General features: G+C 38.1%; 1 pseudogene; it reads left to right on the top strand.

Annotated features, from left to right (window-relative positions):
- The first annotated feature begins 4,605 nt into the window (after window positions 1-4,605).
- The window catches only part of LOC149226037 (alcohol dehydrogenase-like 3), a 33,759-nt pseudogene continuing 17,539 nt past the window's right edge, over window positions 4,606-20,825 (top strand).

The following is a 20,825-nucleotide window of genomic DNA, read 5'->3' on the forward strand; positions in this document are numbered from 1 at the left end:
GTTTATTGGCTATTGGAAGAGGCTATTGACTATGTTTGAGTAATGGTTGAATTGATATGAATATGTTTGTCTATATTTGACTAATGTGGTTGAACATATTTGATTATTAATATTGATTAAAAATATTAAAAGGTGATTATGTTTGAACAACATTAGTTTAGTCTCCTCATTTTCAATGTTTCATTGCAACATTTCATAAATTACAATGCAATATAACATAAAAATATTAGTTATCATTAATGATTAGTTATCAAAATTAAAACTAAATTTTAATTTGATATTTTTTTAAATAGAAATGACCAAAAATAATTTTTTATTAAATTTTATTCATCCACATTTTTTTATTTATAAAATAAAAATCCTAAAATTTATATATTTAGAAATAGACATATTTACCCATAAAATAAAAATCCTAAAATTTACATGTTTAAAAATACACATATTTACCTAGAGAGATAATTAAAACAAAATAGATATGAACAACATTCCATTATATTTTTATATCTCATCTATTATTATTTATTGGCTATTGGAAGAGGTTATTTTAAATAGTTTTATGGTTAAGTAGGGTTGTATGTTTGAGGGCTGTTGTGGGCACAATTTTTTCAGGTAAAAAAAATATCTATTTAAGTATGATTTAAGGGAGAAACTTTTTTAAAATGTAAAATACAATATGTTATTTTTCATTGTTTAAATTGTATTTTTGTTAAATAGAGTATATATAAGACCAAATAAAATTTTTAACCATAAAGATTTTATTTTTTTCCATGTATATATATATATGAAGTTGATATGGACATAAACTAATTAACATAAATCTTCAAATAGTTTATTTAAATCTCTTGTTCAAATATTTTTGAAGAGTATAAAATTTAAACATCCAATTCACACATTCTTTTTTACTTCTAATTACTTTACAACATATTCATTTTTTTAATTATCGCTGACATTATTTTCTAGCGGACTTGATTTTTCTATTTAGAAAATAATTTTTATTCGTTATTTTTTATTTTAAATGAGAGAGACAAACTTACACATACCGTCCAATTCACACATTCTTTTTACTTCTAATTACTTCACATCATATTCATTTTTTTTTAATTATAGTAGACATTAATTTTAGTTTCTATTTTTATTTTAAAGAGGATAGATAGACAAACTTACACATCCCCTCGTAATCAACTATAAAATAAGCTTCTAAACCCAATAAAGTCATATATTAAATATATATATATATGATTTCCTCATTTATAAATATTAATTTTTTTTACAAGAGTAGATACTTTATCTTTTTAAATTTTAAATTGATAATCCTTTTGTGAAAAAAAATAATTAAAAAAAAATAATATAATAATTAATTTATATAAACCTTAGTTAATGTAAAATATGTTTGCAAATATTTCACTAACACTAATTGATTAATTTGGAAAATGATAACCACTCTTTCTGCTATCAAAGTGAATAACATCGTTACCATTAAATTTTTAGCAATTATCGCTGGAATTGAATATCTCAAATCAAACCTTTGGGATTCTCTTCCATCCTAGTGAGCCACAAAGTTATTGGAGTTGAATATTTTAAATCAATACTTTCCCTCAGCCACATTATTCACCCTTTTTGTCCAGGTTAGAGCCCGGACTGACTGAGATACGCAACCAATGGTTTAGCTTAACATCGAATACGACTGTAGGTATATAAGTGTTGTTAAAAATTATTATAATTCAATTTTACCGGATTTCTTAAAAGATAACTAGAATTTTCAAAAAGAACAAACAATCTGATTAGACTACGATATTAATAAATATTAATATCAGTTAAATAAAAATATTTAACGAGTATGCTGAATTTGTTGCGTTGAACTTGACTTGCTGAAAATTGCAAATTTTGAAATTCTTCATAAATTTGAATAAGCATAGTGAAATCAAACAGTTAACTTCGCTTTCATTGATCGCTTTCAAAAATATTCTTGAATCTAAATCGTCACTTCGACGCTCTGGACTTTCTGCAAAGCCGAAAGAATTTGAGGGAGTGTCCGCCATCAACATGAGTTTTTAATGCGGAAACAAAAACCAAAACCAAAGCAAACGCAATGAATATATGGACGATTCTTTCGTCTGCAACTGGAAATACCAAACTCTCCGTAACTCGAAATTCTGGACTTTAAGGCTACATTCTCCCACCATGTTCTCCGCTATTTCCATTACTGCTTCTACCATTACATCCATTGATTTCTGTTCCGCAACTGCCATTTCCAACATCCTTCTGCTATGGGCATTTTTCATGGGTCTGATTAACAGCCGTGGTAGGCCGTTTTGAAGGTTTTAGGAATTTTCTGAGATGAGTGATAGAAGCATGTCTGCCTACTGGTGTCATGCCTGCAACTGTTTCATCGGACAATTCGCTAGTGATCCCATGTTTTGCCCTTCCTGTGGCGGAAGCTTTCACCCAAAAACAAGAAATCTGATTAGACTACGATATTAATAAATATCAATATCAGTTAAATAAAAATATTTAACGAGTATGCTGAATTTGTTGCGTTGAACTTGACTTACTGAAAAGTTTGCAAATTTTGAAATACTTCATAAATTTGAAGAAGCACAGTGAAATCAAACAGTTAACTTCGCTTTTATTGATCGCATTTCCAAAATATTCTTGAATCTAAATCGTCACTTCGACGCTCTGGACTTTCCGCAGAGCCGAAAGAATTTGAGGGAGTGTCGGCCATCAACATGAGTTTTTAATGCGGAAACAAAAACCAAAACCAAAGAAAACGCAATGAATATATGGATGACAGGTACCTCATGGCGACACGGCCGAACCGCCCCAATATCAGTGGAAACAACGCAGACGACAGGATGTCCAGACGGAACAAAACAGTGGGAAACAGAGCCATGGATTTTATTTTTGGGTACGATACAAAAATCGAACCCACATCCTTCCCTGCAGACAGGGAGCATTATTCCAGAAGAACGTTTCATATTTCGACGGTACTTAACTGAATTAAAGAACCGTTTCATCCATCGATGCCTCCAGTCCTCATTGTCATGGTTATGGATGATTGTCGGGCATAAATGCTTCAACTGTAATGGACCTCATTGTCATGGTTATGGATGATTGTCGGGCATAAATGCTTCAACTGTAATGGATGAAAACGAGTCCTTATTCCGTTTCAGAATGCAAAGAGATATCACTTTCAAAGGAGCTTTCAAAGAGGCGTGTTTCACAGTAATTTTTTAATTTCATTTTTTCTTAATCCTACATACCTGGAAAGAAGTAAGAGGTACAGTAATTTTTTAATGACTATTTGGTAAAAAATTAATTTAAATAGGGTTTAAACAGTTGATTTAGATATGCAAAGAAGTTATCACTTTCAATTTCATTTATTGACATAGTGACGACTAGGCTGATAAAAAAGATTAATTAAGAAAATGATTAAAGTGGCTAATTCCAAAAAGAAGAACACCTATGAGCCTATAAATAATTAATGAAATATTAATTAAAACACTAATTTATTAATAATTATTTTATCAGTACAATACTTACTTAATACATCATTAATATATTAATATTTCATATTTAATATATTATTAATATTTCATTATGATATTAATATAATAATAAAATATATGTATAAAATTATTTACATCAAATAAATATGGTTGATATATTTAGATAGGTGTCATTTTTAGAAGTGGAAATAATGCATGTTGATATATAAATGTGGTTGTGTTAGTAGGGTAAAGTATTCATTATTATTATCCAATTTTAAGGTCACAGCCACCTGCAGCTATTTGACCGCTAAGCTGCTAAGTTTACTAAGGCATACACACTCTAGTCTATTCCCCTTGGGTTTTGAACCTATGACCTTTTAGGAGGAAATACATGCTCTTAACCATTAGGCCTGCTCAAATGGTATAAAACTGAGGAATTTTTGTAATTTTTGGCGCTATTCAAGCCAATTTGCTAACTATACTGGTGAGTGACTTATGTTGACTTATGACCATGACAATGACAATGGATTATTCATAAACTATTCATTTGGATGTGCTAGGATATCCTGAAAAGCAAATCTAATTCCTCAACCTATGACTTTTTAGGAGGAAATACATGCTCTTGACCATTAAACCTGCTCAAATGATATAAAACTGAGAAATTTTTGTAATTTTTAAAGCTATTCAAGCCAATTTGCTAACTATACTGGTGAGTGACTTATGACAATGACAATGGATTATTCATAAACTATTCATTTGGATGTGCTAGGATATCTGAAAAGCTAATCTAATTCCAACGAATAATACGGTATTCCTATGTAACTGGGGAATTTTGGTATTTTTTGGCCCGATTAGGGCGAATTTGGTGACTATGGTGTTCAGTGACTTATACCCATCCGTATGACTATGACAATTACAGTGGGTAATGGATATTGGTGGGAGGAGAACACGAAAATAGTGGTGGCAGGAGAACACGAATCCGTATACCTATCAGAGTTATTCGCCAACCACTAGCAGAATGTGCCAGCATTATTATTAATGGGTTCTCATAGATCTCAGGATTGCCTTGCTTGCTGCTGAACCAGAAAAAATCAGTTGATGGATCACCGTTGCAATGGATGGAAAAGTCATTACCTGCAAAGTATGGTTTGTGTTTTCAGCCTTTCATTCTGTAACTAGTATTGCAGCTGTGTTTGATTAAAGATAGATTCAATTTAGTGGTTTTGGTTTATCTCATTTCATTTTGTGAATGGACAGCTGCTGTAGCATGGGGACCAAAGCAGCCTTTCGTCATAGAAGAGGTGCACTTTTGTGAATGGAGAGCTGCTGTAGCATGGGGACCAAAGCAGCCTTTCGTCATAGAAGAGGTGCAAGTGGATCCTCCTCAGGCAATGGAGGTCCGAATCAGAACTACCCACTCTTCTCTTTGCCATACTGATATCACATATTGGACGATATCACATCAAGATCTATTTCTTCACATATTCGGCCACGAATGCGGAGGGTAGGATCTTTAGTAATTAGCATTTTTTGTAACTAGTGTAAAATGTAGTTTTGGAAAGGAATTGTTTTAGCGAATTTAGGTTGTTGTGTATGTAGGTTGGATATTCTATTCCGTTAGAGTTGTGAGACAGACATGATAATGCCTTGTAGTAATTATACCATACGTAACCGTTGTGAGATAAGACATGATCACATGATCATGCCTAGTTGTGTTAGAAAAATTTAGGAAATTTAATTTTTGCAGAGTGGCAGAGAGCTATGACTGTGACGAAGCTACTTTCGCGTAGCTAGCTTCGCTCACCGCGGAGTGGTTTCGGGTAGTTACCTTTATGTGGTTTCGCGCGCACCACGGAGTGGTTTGGGTAGCTATTTCAGACACTTAATGAATAATATTCACTCACATCAAAAATAACAAAGTAGGTTTGGAGCAACACAACAAAAACTTAGTATTAAATTCTAAAATATGAAAATACATTCACATGAGGTTGCAGCTCATTCACCAAGTAAAAACTAAAATTTCACGCGGAATAACACATAGTAAAATACTGTAATTGTTGTTTTCACCTTCCCACCAAAATTTGCTCCACCATTTTCTCCTCAGAGACTTGCGCTCTCTTTCTCTCCAACTCTCTTACTCTCTAACCCATCAAAATGAATTTTACATTCATATTTAACTCAACATACAATTTTACATTTAATTCATGATAGACCAAAGATAATTAATATGATGTTCTCTCTTACTCTCTGGCCCATCAAAATGAATTTTACATTCATATCTAACTCAACATACAATTTTACATTTAATTCATGACAGATCAAAAATAATTAATATGATGTTGTTGAGTGTGATTAGAATCGCGTAGGTGTTTCTAGAGTGTAGGCAATAGTCGCTGAATGAATGCTTGCCCATATCTATTTACCAAAAGTACATTAACTGATTTAAATTCCTTGCTGCGTTTCAAAATGGTTCATTCCTGGCTTCAGTCCTTCCATCTTCAAACAGAGACGCAACGTGCAAAAATACGTTTGACAAGTATGGATGCTGTTAGGATGTTTATTGCGGTGGTTGGGATTATTATTTCCAACACTCCCCCTTAATCACAATCACCGCCATTGACAATTCCCAAATAGTTTCTGAGATAAACAAAACTTTCACATGCCAATGGCTTTGTGAAGATGTCAGCAAATTGTTCCTGTGACCTGCAATGTTGCAACACAAATTCATCATTGTTAATCAACTCTCTAATAAAATGATATTTAGCATCAATATGCATGGTCCTCTTGTGGAAGACGAAATTCTTTGACAATGCAATTGCTTAGGTGTTGTCGCAGAAAATAGTTGTCGCGCCCTCTTGGTCATGATGAAGATCCCTCAACATCCTTCTCATCCAAACTGCCTCACACGCTCTTATTGTTGCTGCGATATATTCAGCTTCTACTATTGACAGTGACACTATTAGCTGCTTCTTGGAGGCCCATGAAATGGCTCCCGAACCCAAATGAAAAACATATCCTAACGTGTTTTTTCTGTTATTCACATTGCCTGCCCAATCACTGTCAGTGTAACCAACCAGCCTGAAATCACTTCTTGCTGTGTACAAAATGCCATATTGTTTTGTCCCATTGAAATACCTCAGAATCCTTTTCGCTGCTTGCCAATGTGTCTCCTTGGGTGTCTCCATGAAGCTTGACACCAAACTTACTAAATAAATTATATCCGGCCTAGTGGCGGTCAAATAAATCAAGATGACTATCATGCTTTTGTATAATGTTGGATTGACATTGCTGCTACAATCTTCTTTGCTCAACTTCTACCCTATGATAGTTGGAGTTGGTGCGGATTTGTTGTTCTACATTTTAAACCTCTCCAAAATTTCTACCACATACTTTGCTTAAGAGATAAAAAAGCCATTTTTTGTTTGCTTCACTTATATGCCCAAAAAATATCTTAACAATCCCAAGTCAGTCATTTCAAATTCACTCTTTATGACTTGTTTGAAATCAGCGATGAGGGGATTCACTGCCTGTAAAAATCAAATCATCTACATATAAGACAACAATGAGAATCTTACCTTCGCTCTCTTTGATGTAGAGAGTAGGCTCACCGTCACATTTGTTGAAACCATTGTCCAACAAGTAAGCATCTATCATGTTGTACCATGCACGCGGTGCTTGCTTCAACCCATAAAGAGCTTTCTTCAACCGATATACTTTGTCTTCTTGGCCTTCAATCTCATAACTAGACGGTTGTACGACATACACTTCCTCTTTCAACACTTCATTAAAGAACGTTGATTTTACGTCCATTTGATATACTCTCCATTTGTGTTGCGCGACAATCGCATCAAATGCGCGCACTATCTCCATCTACGTGACTGGCACGAACATCTCTGCGTAATCTCTTCCATTATGTTGCTTGTATCCTTTGACAACTAGGCTTGCTTTATGCCTTTCAATCTTTCCCTCAATGTTGCTCTTGGTCTTCTAGACCCACTTCACTCCAATAACATGTTTTCTTTTCGGAAGGCTCACTAACTCCCATGTGTCATTTCTTTCTATTGCTTCTATTTCTTTCTCCATTGCCCCAATCCATTTTTCTTCTTTGACTGCATCTTCAAAGTGGATTAGGTCATCTACATGACAAAATAATGCAAATAAGGAATTCATACCAGCGCTACTATCAACTTCATCTTGCTCATAAATTTCATTTAAATTTCTGATTTTTTGTCTTCTTGTGCTTGTTGAAGATGGTCTTGACATGCCACTTGGTGTCGCGCTTCGCGGTGTGCTTGGAGAAAAACTTGCTTGGCTGCACAAAACTATCCTATTATTTGTTGATGACGTTGCTTGCTGCCTACTTTGCTGCACTTCAATAGGAGTAAAGGGAGTCACTATTGAGGAATTACTTGCTGTTGTTAATTCCTCTCTGTCCTCATGTGGTATACATGCTTTAACATTGACAGTCTTATCTAAAATTCCATCCCATGCTTCCTCTTCTATCAACTGCACATCTCAGTTGATTATGACCTTCTCGGTTGATGGATTGTAGAGCTTGTATGCCTTGGATTCATCACTGTATCCAACAAATATACATTTCTCCCCTCGCTGTCCAACTTCTTCCTTAACTCATCTGGGACATATGCATATGCCACACATCCAAAAACTCTCATGTGAGTGACATTTTGCTTTCTTCCACTCCATGCCTCTTCAAGAAAAATGTTCTGGACACTTTTGGTTAGACATCTATTCAAGATATATGCTGCACAAGCGACAGCTTCAGCCCAATAGTCATTTGGCAAATGCTTTGCCTTCAACATACTCCTTGCCATTTCCATAATGGTCCTATTCTTTCTTTCTGCCACACCATTTTTCTGCGGTGTATATCTTGTTGTAAATTTCTTGTGAATTCCATGCTCCCTACAAAAACGAAGGAAATCATTTGAGATGTATTCTCCACCACTGTCAATCCTAAGGACTTTGATGTAGTATCCACTTTTCTTTTCAAAAAGAGCCTTGTATTGGCGAAAGCACTCAAACACTTCACTTTTCTATTTTAGAAGATAGACCCATGTCTTCCTTGTGTAGTCATATATGAAGGTCAATACATAGTGGCTACCACCAATTGGTGGTGTCCACATTGGTCCACATAAATCTGAGTGGAAAATCTCCAAAGGTGCCTTTTCCCTCACTGACTTTCTTACTGGAAATGTCTCTCTATGTTGCTTGCCCGAGATACATCCTTCACATATGCTGTCTGTTTTTTCTATGAGTGGTAAACCCTTCACCATGTCCTTCCTATGTAGCAAATTCAAAACTCCAAAGTTGAGATGTCCAAATCTCAAGTGCCATAACTAGTTTTCGTCTTTTACCTCTGCTTGAAAGTTTACTTGTGTGACAACTGCTTCTTTTCTTCCATCTTCTTGTGCGTTCATAGATAGTTGTGCTTGTACATGTTCTTTCTGCAAATATGATATTATTTTTAGTGGAAATATTCTATTGTTTGTCATCTGAACCTTTGCAATTAGCTGTCTACTTGGAGGCCTATCCAAAATTGTGCACACATCATTTTTGAAGAAGACATTCTAGCCTTTCTGTATGAGGTGTCCAATGCTCATGAGATTATATTTCAGACCGGGGACAAAATAAACATCTGATATGTATTTCTTCTCCCCTTTCTAATGCAGGAGCATCTAGCTGACATGACGAGTTAAAAGGAAGGTTGTCTAGTCTCTGGAGGGGATGGAGGAGTAAATTTTTTGAATAGATAATGTGTTTGTTTCAATTACTTTTATTTCATTAAACTGTCTAAGTTAAATAAATGAACAATAATTAGGAACAGTAGGAAATTATAATTAGTTAGGATCAATGTTTTAAACAGTTAGTTTTACCTTTGTAATCATGCTGAACGACAATGAAAAGTTCTGTAACAAAACTAATGTAACTAATCAGACATAACCAACAGCGGTTGGAAAACTAACCATTTTATAACAGTTGTTTTAAAAGGGGAACAGAACACAGTGTGGGGTTCGATTTACGGAGAAAAGAAAAAATAAAGGATTGAAATTTCTGTGCACATTTCCTCACCAACGTCCCAAAGGCCGTTTACATTTTTTTATGTGAGATTGCATTTGTTTTTATGTTCTGTAGAAATTTTTTGTAGCATACGTACAGGCATATGGTCTCATACGTGATTGGAGTCACAACGATTCTAGAAATTGAACGTAAGCACACAGGTTGCAAAGAAACCCAAGGAACGTGCTGTGGAAACCAACCATACAGACCCCAAAACCACACACACAGTTGTACGTCAAGGAGGTGGAACCAGTCGAGCCCAGACAAGTAACAACGTTTTAACATTGCCAGGTATGCCAATGAAAAACCATTTACAGTTCCATATTTAAATTAATACAGACAAGAAAATAGAATTCGAGTTCATTCATATATATATATACATCTTGTTCGAAACCAAAAAGACCTGTTCTACAATTATACCAACCATGCCTACGACAAAGCAGGAACTGGACACAGTACGGGTTTAGAACCCTCGACCCATTACAATAACCAGACAGGAAAGAAATGCCTATGTAAGCCTATAGTGAAACGACGTACAGACAACGACCCAACAAATCACAATTATACAGACTCTAACAACCTCAACCTAAAGCCGAACGGAAGCAACTAAAGAACAAAGAACGGCACTACCCGTGTCTAGCCGGAGCAACCGAATTTCCAGGCGCCGAAACCCTTGAGCAGCCATACCTACAGCAACAACCAGTTAACAGACGATATAAGCAACTGACAGTGAAAAGAAACGAGGGCCTGCAACCTAGCAAAAGCAAACAAGTTTCAGTTCTTTACCTGATGGAGGCAAGCCGCGACCATAACAATTCCACCAGGTCACCCTGCTCACAAGGAGCCAAACCATTAGTTGACTGAGGGAAAAGAAGCAGATATTGATAACATGGAACCAACCGAACTTACCCTGTGAGTGACGGAGGAACCGAAGAAGGTTGGCACTAGATTCTGCCAGATTCGTGGAAGGTCGATTCAAAACCAGAGGGTTGTCACCTGAAGCAGCTCCAACCAGCAAACGACCACAACAACTGAGGAAGATACAGGCATTAAAATTGCATACCAAAGAGAAGGGACGCAGAGACGTAACAGAAAGCCACAGATACACAACGAACAGTCAAAACTTAACATGGACCGGGCAAGAATTGAACCTACCGAGTTGGCACAGCCATTGTCGGACGAAGAGGAGAGATTTTCAGGCCAAAACCCTGAACCAGAGGACGCAACAACAGAACTCCATATCGAAATCACCAGAAACCGCCAAGAACGCAGAGCTCACAGGACCAAAAGAATGGACAAGTGAATGACTTGAGTGAGGGTTTGATCGCCCATACCAAGGCAGGCTCAAGAATTCCAAGGGAGGACAGTTGTCAAACAACTGGAGGTAGAAGGACCAATCACCTGTGCGGGTACCAAGGACCAAATCCCTATCATTAAATTCAACCGCCGGCGAATTGACTTACATCAAAAATCTGTTGTTCATTATTAACTGCCGCTTTATTATCGCATTGATATTCGTGGGAGGTGTATACGCGGGCTGGACTCATCAAGTGGTATCAGAGTAGGAAGTTGAAAGAATCGAGATATGGAGGTTCAGAGACGAGGACGTGGAAGAGGTGTGTGCAGAGCAGCAGATGAGGGTTTAAGGGAAGAAATAAGGACCTTTATCACTCGCTTAGAAGCAGTGGAGGTAGGAAGGAGAAGAGACCCAGAACTTGGGGATGATAGTGAGGAGGAGGCAGTGACCACTACAGATGGATCAGATGAAGAAGCCCCAGAGATGAAATTGTTGAGGTCAGTGCTGCTAGCTAGCAGCAAACCCAAACCGAAGATTCCTAACTATGATGGCAGTTTGTCCGCAGATGTTCTGCTGGACTAGATAAGCGAGTTGGATAAGTATTTTGAGAATGAAGAGATCAGTGAGGACAAAAGAGTCAGATTCGCTGCAACCAAATTGAAGGGACACGCCGCTTTATGGTGGGATAGTGTCCAGGCAGACAAAAGGAGAAAGAATAAGCTACCGATAAGGAAGTGGCCGAGGATGGCGGCAAAGCTGAAAGGCAAATTTCTGCCTAAAGATTATTAGGTTGAGCTTTATCGACGGGTACAAAATTTAAGACAAAAAGGTATGACCATAAAGGAATACACAGAAGAATTTTATCGTGTAAACCTAAGGGCTGGTTATACTGATGATACTCCAGAGAAGACAGCGAGATACGTGAACGGTTTGAGGCTGGAAATACTGGATGAGATCAGTATTCTTTCCCCGCGGAACATAGAAGAAGCCTTTCAAAGTGTTGTAAAGGCTGAAGAAAAGATTAATAGAAAGTAGAATAATAGGAGGGGACGAGGAAATGGCAGAGGACGAGGACAGTCCTACGGCAGAGGGAGAACTGCCAATAACAACGAAGAAGGCAGTAGCTCCAGGGCTTCAGGAACAGCAGAGAAGGGAGATAGCACGAGAGGAGGTCGGCCATATCAGTGAGGAAGAGGGAATGGCCGAGGAAGGGGAGCTAACGTCCAGTGCTACAAGTGCCACAAATGGGGGCACAAATCCTTCGAATGCCCGGAAGCAGAGCAAGCTGGCCAGAGGGGAACATTTGTTGCACAGCCTGAGGAAGCTGAGGCACCACCCCAGGAGGTGGAAAATGTGGCAGAAACAGGAGAGGCTTTGGTTCTAAATAAATTATTGTTGAAGCCAGTCAAGGAGATGGCTGAGCAGACCCAACGGAAGGCACCGTTCCGGACAGTTTGGAAATCACATGGAAAGTGTTGTAAATTGATCATAGATAGCGGGAGTACAGATAATTTGGTTGCCACTGAGATGGTGGATAAGCTGGGATTGAGGCGACTTAAGCATCCCACACCTTACAAGGTGTCGTGGCCGCAGAAAGGCCACCAGCTGTTAGTTGATGAACAGTGCGAGATTGAATTTCACATTGGCAGGTACAAGGACAAGGTTGTCTGCGATATCATGCCAATGGACGTGTGCCACATACTGTTGGGGAGACCATGGCAGTATGATCAGACAGTGGTACACGATGGGAAGACAAATTTTTACAAATTTGTGAAAGATGGAGTCAAGAATACGCTTGTACCCATCAAAGAAGAGGACACAGTAGAAGCAAGTGGAACAAAAGCATTATTAGTAGGTGGAAAAAAGTTTATTAAATAGATTGAGGAGAACGAAGTGAATTATGCGGTCGTGAGGAGAACTGAGGCTGTGTTGCTGCACACAGAAATGTCTGAATTGCCTGCAGAGATTCAGAAGATGTTAGAGGAATTCAAGGACATTGTAGTTGATGACTTACCGGACAAGTTGCCTCCCAAGAGGAGCATCAGTGATCATATCGATTTCATACCCGGAGCAAGCCTACCAAATAAAGAAGCGTATCAAATGAGCCCAAAATATAATGAAGAGATTCGCAAACAGGTACAAGAGGTTCTAGACAAGGGTCTGATCAGAGAAAGATTGAGCCCTTGTGCAGTACCAACAGTACTCGCGCATAGGAAGGGGGGAGAATGGCGGATGTGTACGGAATCGCGGGCTATTAATAAAATCACCATTCGATACAGGTTTCCCTTACCCAGAATGGACGATATGATGGATTGTCTCAGTGGGGCAGCTTATTTCACGAAGATTGATTTGAAGAGTGGTTATCATCAGATCAGGATCAGAGAAGGAGACGAGTGGAAGACAACCTTCAAGACCAATGAAGGGTTGTACGAGTGGCTGGTCATGCCGTTCGGTTTGAGTAACGCTCCTAGTACTTTTATGAGGTTGATGAATGAAATGTTGAAAGAGTTCATCGGTAAGTTTGTGATAGTATATCTTGATGATATTTTGATTTTCAGCAGAATGAAAGAAGAGCACCTTCAACATGTTTGAAGAGTGCTAGAGAAATTACAGCAGAACAAACTGCTGATAAACTTGAAGAAATGTACTTTCCTGCAGAAAGAACTAGTTTACTTGGGCTTTGTAATTGCAGAGAATGAATTGAAGATGGATCTAGAAAAGATCACAGCGATCGTCAATTGGCCATCACCGAAGAGCTTATTTGAGGTACGTAGCTTTCACGGGTTGGCGAGTTTTTACCACAAGTTTATAAGGAATTTTAGTGAAATCTGCGTGCCAATGCTAGACACCATAAAAAAGGCCAGCCAGCCTTTTTGTTGGACCAAGGCAACAGAGAATAGTTTCCAGCTCTTGAAGCGAAAGATTACGGAGAGGTCGATTCTAAGGCTACCAGATTTTAATAAGCTTTTCCAAGTTCGATGTGATGCAAGTGGGACAGCCATTGGCACTGTGCTCAGTCAGGAAGATAAACCTGTTGCATTCTTTAGTGAGAAATTGAATGAGAGCAGGCAGAAATATTCCTCATATGACAAGGAATTTTATGCTGTTGTCCAAGCTTTAAAGCATTGGAGACACTACCTGCTGGGAAATGAGTTTGTGTTATTTTCTGATAATTCAGCGCTACAATATGTAATGCAACAGCATAAATTGAACCACAAGCATGCCAAATGGGTAGAGTATCTGCAGAGTTTCACCTTTGTGCTAAAACACATCAGTGGGCAAGCCAATAAGGTGGTAGACGCATTGAGCAGAAGAGCTTTGCTCTTACAGGAAAGTACAATACAGGTGATGGGATTCGAACACTTAAAAGATTTGTACCAGACTGACACAGACTTCAAGGAAGCCTTTGAAGCCTGTCAGAATCCCGTGCTGAGGAATACAAGTCCATGGTTGGACTACAACTTGCAGGAAGGATTATTGTTTAGAGGAGGACAGTTATGTATCCCGGACTGTTCGATGAGAGAAAATATTGTACGGGAGAAACATAGCGGGGGTCTAGCCGGTCATTTCGGCATAGACAAAACTTTGGAGCAGCTCAGACACTTTTATTACTGGCCCAGAATGCACAGGGATGTACAACGGTATGTGAACAGGTGTAAAGTATGCCAACTAGCGAAGGGACATAGTCAAAACACTGGACTTTACACCCCACTACCTGTTCCAAGTAGGCCATGGGACTCAGTCAGCATTGACTTTGTCTTAGGACTGCCTAGAACGCAGCGAGGATATGACTCAGTGATGGTGGTGGTAGATAGATTTTCAAAAATGGCGCATTTCATCCCTTGTCGAAAAACTAGTGATGCCACTCATGTAGCTCACCTGTTTTTCATAGAGATTGTCAGATTACACAGCCTACCCAGATCTATTATTTCTGACAGGGACGTAAAATTCACGGGACACTTTTGGCGCACCCTATGGAAAAAGTTGGACACACAGTTGAATTTCAGTTCTGCATACCATCCGCAGACTGATGGACAAACAGAAGTGGTGAACAGGAGTTTGGGAAATTTGTTACGGAGTTTGACTGGGGAAAATTCACGGTTATGGGATCGTGCTCTCGCTCAGGCAGAATTCGCTTATAACGATTCGCCAAATCGTAGCACCGGACACAGTCCATTTCAAATCCTGTACGGCATGCATCCTCGGGGGATACATGAACTGCGAGATTTGGGAAAGTTGGAGCAGAGGAGTGCTGATGGAGAAGATTTTGCTGAAGCGATGAGTGAACTACACGAACGGGTGAAGTTAAAGTTGCAGGACAACGTGCAGAAATACAAACAACAGGCAGATTTAAAGCGACGGGAAGTCCAATTTAATGTAGGTGATGAGGTCCTTGCACACTTGCGCAAAGAACGGTTTCCTAAGGGCACGTATAACAAGCTAAAATTCAAAAAGATTGGTCCCTGTAAAATTTTGTGAAAGTTCTTAGCCAATGCTTATGAAATTCAGTTGCCACCTGATATAGGCATATCAGCTATTTTCAATGTGGTAGACCTGTTTCCATATACTTTCAACTGAGAGGAAGACAGTGTGGTACGGACAGAACGGGACACCCAAATTGGAGACAGTTCTTGGATGAGGCACATGCCTTTGTGTTATGAAACCAGCTCAAGAAAAGATAGAAAAGATAGATCAACGCCTTAGAATTCAGCCTCTTCGAGGGGGCAACCTCCTTTACATTACATAAATGAACAATTCTTGGATGATACAAATGACAAAACCTCCTTTCTATATATAGGAGTCTAAGGAGTCACAATATAATCCAACTGACCTAACAATAATAATATAAAGCCACAAAAATAACAATAGAGGGATTCTATGGGGCACAGAAATAATAATATGGGGGTAATAGGGGTACAACAATATAAATAAGGGGTATAACTACAATATTAATGGGGTAATCACTAGTATTATAGGGACCCAACATGCCCCTCTCCTTCAAAAAAGTGTTGTCCTCAACGCTTGAGTAGTTCTGGATACTTCTGCATAAAATTCTCATCCTCCCATGTGAAATCTTCAGTGGATAAGTTCTTCCACTTGATAAGATACTCTGAAATTGATCGATTTCGTAGCTGTCGAGTTCTTGTTTCTGTGACTACTTCTGGTTCCAATATAATTTTTCCTTCCTCGTCAAGTTCTGGCAATATTGTTTGAACTGGGAGCTTGTCGCCTATAACCTTCTTTAAACATGAAACATGGAAAACTGGGTGCAATCAAGAAGCTGCAGGAAGCTCCAATTTGTATGCCATAGTACCAATCTTTTCCAACACCTTGTACGGACCATAACACTTTGGTGATAATTTATTATCCTTCTTAGATTGCTTTAGGGACATTTGCTTATATGGTTGTAGCCGTAGGAATACCCAATCACCTACATCAAAACTTCTTTCACTGCGATGTTGATCTGCCTGTTGTTTCATTCTGTTTTGTGCCAACACGAGGTTATCCTTTAAGAGTTGGAGGACTTGTTGTTGATGTTCGATGTGATGTTCCACTGCTTGAACCTTAGAATTTTCTCTTAAATATGATGTGATTGATGGTGGTTGGTACCCATAAAGTGCCATAAATGGGGTCATTTTTGTTGCTGTATGGAAGGAAGTGTTATACCACCATTCAGCCAGAGGCAACCATTTGACCCATTGTGTATGTTTATCAGATACAAAGCAATGAAGATATCCTTCCAAACATTTGTTTACTATCTCAGTTTGCCCATCAGATTGAGGATGATAAGATGAGCTATGAGCTAACTGAGTACCCAGACAAGAAAATAATTCTGTCCAAAAATTTCCAGTGAAAATGGGATCTCTGTCACTTACAATAATCTTTGGGTTTCCATGTAGCTTTTGAACTGTTTCCATAAATGCAGTAGAAACTGTACTGGCTTTAAATGGATGTGATAATGCACAAAAGTTTGCATACTTGGTAAGTCTGTCAAATACCACGATGATGACACTCTTTCCCTCAGACTTGGGTAAACCTGTGATAAAATCCATTGAAACCTCCTCCCAACGTTGGCTTGGAATGGATAAAGGTTGTAATAGACCCGGTGTCTTAATTTTTTCAACTTATTTTGTTGGCAAACCAAACATTCCGCCACAAACTTTTGAATATCTGATTTAAGGCCATCCCAAAAAAATTCCTTCTTAACCCTGTGGTAAGTTTTTAAAAATCCTGAGTGCCCTCCTAAGGGAGAAGTGTGCAATTCCATAAGAATCTTTTGTTTTAGCTGGGAATTCTTACAGAGGTATAAGCGATCTTTGTACCATAACGAATCATTTTGCCAGCTAAATGTATCAGAAGTACTGGAATCTTGTTGTAGCTTTCGAATAAGTGCCCACACTTCTTCGTCATTCTTCCATTCCTCCTTTGCTTCGTTTATCCAATCTGGTTGGATAATAGAAATGGCACACAACAATGCTTCCATATCCTCATCCTTTCTTGAGAGTGCATCTGCCACCACATTTTGCTTCCCTTTTTTGTAGATGATTTCAAAGTCATAACCCAACATCTTTGTGACCCACTTTTGTTGCTCTTCAGAGGATAATCTTTGTTCTAAAAAGTATTTAAGGCTATCATGATCCGTTTTTACCTTGAAGTGTCTTCCCATTAGGTAGGGTCGCCATTTCTTAAGTGCATGGAGTATTGCCAACATTTCCTTCTCATAAATAGCTTTGCTTAAAAACTTTCCCTTGATTGGACGACTTTCAAAAGCAATGGGTCTTTCATCTTGCATTAGAACAGCACCAATTCCATTTCCTGAAGCATCACATTCCACAATAAAGGTTTTTGTGAAGTCCGGTGTAGCTAAGACCGGTGCTTGGCACATTGCCTCTTTAAGATGTTTAAAGGCCTTTGTTGCTTCCGGAGTCCATGAAAATGAATCTTTCTTCAATAATGTTGTTAGAGGTGCTGCTATTCTCCCATAATTCTTAACAAACTTGCGATAATACCCTGTCAACCCAAGAAATCCTCGCAGATGCTTTATGGATGTGGGGATTTTCCATTCCTTAATGGCTTTAATTTTGCTAGGGTCTACCTTAACTCCTTCATGAGATACAATATGACCCAAATATTCCACCTCCTGGACTCCAAAGAAACATTTGGATCTTTTTGCATATAATTGTTTCTCCTCCAATAGTTGTAGCACCTTGTCAACATGTTCAACATGATCCTTCCAAGACTTGCTGTAGATTAGTATATCATCAAAAAATACCAACACAAATTTTCTAAGGAATGGTTTGAAAATTGAATTCATCAAACCTTGAAATGTTGAAGGTGCATTGGTAAGGCCAAAAGGCATGACCAAAAATTCATAATGACCCTCATGAGTTCTAAATGCCGTTTTCGGAATGTCTTCAATCTTCATTCTGATTTGATGATATCCCGAACGAAGATCCAACTTGGTGAAGTAAATTGATCCATGCAATTCATCCAGTAATTCATCAATGACAGGAATGGGGAACTTATCTTTAATAGTGAGCTTGTTGAGCTCCCTATAATCTGGACACATGCGCCATGATCCATCCTTCTTGTGCACCAATACTACTGGAGCTGAGAAAGAACTTTGACTCGGTTGAATTATACCAGCCTCTAGCATTTCTGCAACCATACGTTCAATTTCACTTTTTTGGACATATGGATATCTGTACGGCCTGATGTTTGGAGGAACACTTCCTGGAATCAGATGAATAGCATGATCATGATCACGCATAGGTGGGAGACCTTTGGGAGTCTCAAATACCTTGGAATGATTGTCCAGGACTTTTTGGAGATCTGGAGAAATAGATGATTCCAATGTGGAAACATCTAGCGAACATAATTGTGCAATTACACCTCTTTGCTCCTTTTTTAGAAGCTTTGTCATGCCATTAGAGCTGATTATCTTTCCTGGTTTCCCTGCAATACCCCTTAATTCAACTTCCTTTCCTTCCACAGAAAATTTCATGAAAAGTTCTTGAAAATTAAAAGCTATTGTACCCAAGGATTGTAGCCATTGGACTCCTAGTACAACATCAGCACCTCCCATTGGAATGGAAAGCATTGGGCTAGTCAATACATATTCTCCCATGGATAGCTTGATATTATGGCACTTTCCAGAACAATTTATTGTTCCTCCATTTGCAATCATCACTTGACACTCTGGTGCTGGATATAGGAAGCAATTCAATTCTTTTGCTACCCTACAATGAATAAAATTGTGGGTGCTTCCTGAATCAATCAACACTATTACCTTTTTCTTCTTGATTTGTCCTTCTATCTTGATGGTTTGAGGAGTGGTAATTCCCGCCAATGCATTACAAGATATGGTCGGATTTATTTGTTCTTCATCTAGGCTTTGTTCCTGGAATATATTCTCTTCTTTTTCTTGCTCCTTTTCTTCTTCCTCTTCACAATCTATGTAGAATAATTTCTTCTCAGCACACTTATGACCTTTTGTGTATTTGCTATCACAATTGTAACAAAGCCCTTTTGCTCTTTTTTCTTCCAATTGTTGTGGTGTCAACCTTGTAGGTTGTGGAAGACTATGGGCAACAACACTTCCGTCTTTATAGTTGTGAATGGTATGCTTCCTAGTTGCCATAATTTTGCTTTCCATTTTTCTTGCTAACCTGAATGCCTTCTCTAATGAATCAGGTTCCCAAAGGCGCACATCATGTTGGATATTATCCTTTAAAGACCCTATGAACACATCAATCCTATGCTCCTCTGGAATATCTTTTACCCTTATGTTCAATTTTTGGAACTCCTCAATGTGCTCCATTATTGAACCCTTTTGTTTGAGACTTATCAATTGGCTAAAAAAAGTGTTGCTTTTTGTATCCTCATAATGTGCTATCAATTCTTCCGTAAAAATTGCCCAAGTGATAAATTGTTTACGAGAACAAAGCCATTGATACCATACAAACTGATTTGGTTCCAAATATAAAGTTGCCATACGTACCTTTTGTGTGTTTTGCACATTATTGAGATCGAAGAATTGCTCCATCTGTAATATCCATGTGGCGGGATCCTTGCCATCAAACTTCCTCATATCGATTTTTGGAATGTGGTGATTCTTTGATCCAACATTAGCATCTATGGAATCATGATTAACATTTCTTTTGTTCTCATCATGAGTTTCCTTTACTACCTTTTCACCATTAGTAAGTATTTCTTGTAGAAAATTAGTCAAATCTGTCTTCAAATCTGCCATGCCTGTCTTCAAATTTGTGGTCAAATCTATCTTCAAATTGTCCATCTTAGTTTCCATGCCATTCATCTTAGCTTCCACGCCATTTATCTTAGCTTCCACGCCATTTATCTTAGCATCTGTTAACTTTCGTGAGCGTAGCATTTGTTGCACTTGTTCTTGTAATTTTGATATATCATGTAGCATTTCTTCCTCTTCTTCATGAGTCATGCTAGAGCTTTCAGGTTCCTTACTAGGTGTTTGCATTTTCTTTCCTCAGGGCATCAGTTACCGATAATAATGCTCTACTATGCCCTTTGAATTCCTTCAAAATAAATTTTCAAACCAAGCTTAAGCAAAAATTTAAAAAAATCTACACACCTTTTTTCACTTTGTAGGAGCTCGATATTGCCTCTGATGTATCTCTGTACTTTCTAGTCATCTAGTTCTGAACTTGTGATCTGTAGTAGCTCTCTTTGTCCTCTTTCCAATGCCACAAGTCTGACCCAAATTGGATTCTCCAAGGAAGAGTTATGCGAAATCTCCCACAGTGACTTGATTATAGACTAGTTCAGTAGAGCTAACTTGTATGACGTGCCACGAGTCACTGTTTCGACCTTTGGATCTAAAAAACACCCACAAGAAGCTATAGTTTGTCCTCTTTCTGTACCTTTTTATGAAATTTCAATCCGATCCTCAGAGAGAAAGTTATGACGATTTTCCCCAGGTCACC

This window comes from Pinus tabuliformis, chromosome J (genome assembly GCF_031772625.1).
Source record: "Pinus tabuliformis cultivar Carrire ecotype Pingquan chromosome J, CPIR1, whole genome shotgun sequence".
Lineage (NCBI taxonomy): Eukaryota > Viridiplantae > Streptophyta > Pinopsida > Pinales > Pinaceae > Pinus > Pinus tabuliformis.